At 33.2% G+C, this 3,335-nt stretch overlaps 1 long non-coding RNA gene across 3 annotated transcripts; it reads right to left on the bottom strand.

Annotated features, from left to right (window-relative positions):
* Positions 1-327: 327 nt before the first annotated feature.
* On the bottom strand, positions 328-2,984 carry LOC126583979 (uncharacterized). Of its 3 annotated transcripts, none has more exons than XR_007609905.1 (4): positions 2,279-2,972; positions 1,180-1,258; positions 1,008-1,082; positions 328-559 (listed from the first exon to the last, which is right to left on the bottom strand). It is a non-coding gene; the product is annotated as an uncharacterized LOC126583979 (long non-coding RNA). The 3 variants fall into 3 exon arrangements; XR_007609902.1 differs by having other exon boundaries at positions 1,008-1,090; positions 2,279-2,837; XR_007609904.1 differs by having other exon boundaries at positions 1,180-2,984.
* Positions 2,985-3,335: the final 351 nt, after the last annotated feature.

Here is a 3,335-nt window from a genome sequence, read left to right as displayed (position 1 = left end):
GAGTCTTTTCTGACAAAAATTTTTGTCAACTATTTTGTCACGCAAAGCATGTCGTGCAAGAACTTTCCCGATGAATTTTGGTATTTCGTCGGCTAAGGTTCAACTTTTGTCAGCATTTACATCTTTCTCGACAAATATTTTCATCGATAAAGGCCTTTTAAGCCGACAAATAATACTTTTCAGCCAACAAAATGTGTTTGTCGCCATGAATATTTCGTCGGCAAAGTTAGTTTCGTCGGGAAGACAATTAATTTATAAAATAAAATAAAATAGATGCTTTAATGCTTAGCTACTACATATGCACATCAAAATACAATACACAAAAAATTGTTAAGAAATAATACTTTATTGATTGATAGGTTTGGAACGTACATCTAGAGTAATTATACAAAAGCATGTCACATAATAAAATTATCCTACTGTCATTCCTCAAAATTGGCTGCCATGTAGCATCACAACACATCTTGCATCTTGCCCATGCATAATCACAACCATCTAGCACTAGCACCTGCACAATCACAACCATCTTGCACCTGCATCATAGTTGAGAGCAAAGAACCTGTAACAAAATACCCAACAGAGAAGATTAATTCCTATATCACATATGACACAACTTCCTAGCCAACAAACGTACATTGCCAATATACTAAGAAAAGTACTGTCTGCAATTAATAATATCTCTGATGTGTATAATTTGAAGATCATTTCAAGTTACTAGTCATCAATTACCCAGATGAATCTTCACTTATTCCACCAAAACCTTATAAATCCTTGCATGCTGCTGTAGCTCATATTGACAATCCTAAATGTGAACCATCCACTCTATTTAAAATACAAAATGTATATGGCTTAGCTATTTGTGATGAAGTTAAATAAACATAAATTTACTGAATGACTACATGGTGAATAAAGGCTTTCAACACAAAGTAGTAGTTGTTACAACATGCTCCAAACCGACACATACAATTGTACAATAACATTTAAGGGTTTAGGGGTTTGAAATTAACCTTGACAAGTGAACACATTCTTTGTCCATGATAACAGGCCTTTCCCTCTACTACTACAAGTTAGTATGTCACAAGCTGCCAATCTATGAATTTTTGTCAATGAAGAGAAATAAAACTTGCAAGCTTTCAAAGAAACACTTTCAAGTCTAACTAAGTTTGTAAGGAAACTTACATCCTTAGATTCATTCTGCAACCTTAGGGTTGACAATTGTATGAAAAATTTGCTACTTCATTCTCTTCATAAGCAGTTCCTATAAAACCACCTTTAGTAAATAATGCCTCACCAACAAACCAAAAGGTATCCATGTTGCGTAAAGAAATAATTCATATTCGGATAGAATTAAACTGATTCCAAAAGTTTCAAGGAAGAAAACTAATCACAGAATTTCAGCCACATGAACACATGTTGCAAAAAAAAAAATTGATTAAAGTATGTAATGGATACTCAGTCAACTATTAAATCATGAGAAAACAATTAAAAGGTTTGCAGTTAGGTACAAACAAACTCATTTCACCAAAATGCCAAAACAATACTAAACCACATTTTTTAAATTGATAATAAAATCACAACCTTACCTTTGTTCACTTTTGAATAGGCATGACATTACAGCCTGCTCAAATTGGGTAAGAATTCAGAAACCAAAAAAGTAGCAATCCCAGTTTTAGATCAAATGGCCAGCACAAACAAGAACACAAACTACAACATACTTTAAAATCAGAATTCACCATCACAAGGCACTTGTAAATGTAAGAAGCTGTTATCAAGTATATGGTTGCCATTACTCACACCACCCCATTAACGCAATTTCATTGCTCTTAACATTTTGAGACCATTTTTCTTGCTAATTTAGTTTCAAAGTCAAGCTTGGAATTAAAATAAAAAAACAGTTTATTAACTGAAATAGTAAAATATACAGAAAATGACAATCTCACAAGTACCATGACCAAATTTCAAATGATTACACAGAGGAATTGATTATTATGCTGCAAAGACTCACAATCAATTTTAACTATAAAATTATTACTGCAGATTGATTGAAATTTCCCAGAAATTGATGTTAAAAGTAATTTCCAGAACATGGATTAAGCATCCTCAATCCCTGGAAACCCAGAAAGATAAACTACAAACCCTAACTAAGGATCCTCAATCAAATCATTGCCTAAAACCCCTCAAAATTACAATGGAAAACAGTCTAAGGAAGGAACCATAAAATTGAGATTAAATAGAGAGTTAAGGGAAAAATTATAATAGATAGGGTTGAAAACATTACCCAAACGTTTAAGAGAAACACTGTGTATTGGAGATTTCTAAGCTAGAATAGCAGGGGCCCTTCGACGGCAACGGTGAGTAGATGAAGCGACTGCCACGCCTAGAAAAAAAAAACAATGTTGACAGAAAGCTGTGCGTTTTCCTTTTCCTCTTTCCATTCTCGCCTTCGGTCGTCCCTTTCAAATCTCGCTTTGTGTCCTTTTCAGCTCTTTGTTTCCTCACTCAACACCGTATCAATGTAAGGGTTTTCGACTTTTTATTTTTCTTTTGTTTGAAACTGAAAAGTTTGATTTTGATAGATTCGAAAGAATACAAAAGTTAAATCTTTATTTGGGTGAATTTTTAAACCCAGTTTCTCTTATGGATTTTCATGGGTGGTTAAATTGAATTTGGAGGTTTTTATGTGGTCTCAGATGGAAACAATTATAGAAGGGGGTGCAAGATATAAACGGGGTGGAATGTTTTCTGTTAATTTTTTTAGGAAAACTAATGAAAAGAGCTTGAAAACTTTGAGTTTTAATGATAATGACAAAATAAAGGGTAAAGTGAATAGTATCAGGATTGAATTTTTAGTGTAAAAATGTGGTTTTTCGTTAAAGTGAACAGTACCGGGTGCTTTTCGTTAAAGTTCCCAATTTTTTTTTTTTTGAAATCATTTTGGGGTTTTGTTTGGTTTTGCTAATTACGGGCTTTTGAACCCAGTAATTTGTCTACACGATATGTTGTTGTTGTTTTTTTTACTTTTTTTTTTTTTTTTTTTTAAATTGAAGAGTCTTTGCCTTCCATCTGTTTTCTCTTTCTGGAATTTCCTTTCTCAGCGTTTTTCAAGCTTATGGTATATAATTTGTTTTTATTTTTAGGTTTATGATTGGTTTTGCAGGTTTTGTTTGTACAGAGAAGACGGTAACTTGGCTGGTGCACCGTCTTTTTTCAGTCGAGGGTGAGGTTTAGTTTGTTGCGTAGTTAATCTTAGAGTTGTCATCAGTTGTTTGGTCCATTTGTGATCGAAAAATTTGGGAGCATCTTTATCTGTTCATTTGTCATGTTTTAATTGGATT

Source organism: Malus sylvestris, chromosome 9 (genome assembly GCF_916048215.2).
Source record: "Malus sylvestris chromosome 9, drMalSylv7.2, whole genome shotgun sequence".
Lineage (NCBI taxonomy): Eukaryota > Viridiplantae > Streptophyta > Magnoliopsida > Rosales > Rosaceae > Malus > Malus sylvestris.
This window is presented reverse-complemented; position numbering and strand designations above follow the sequence as displayed.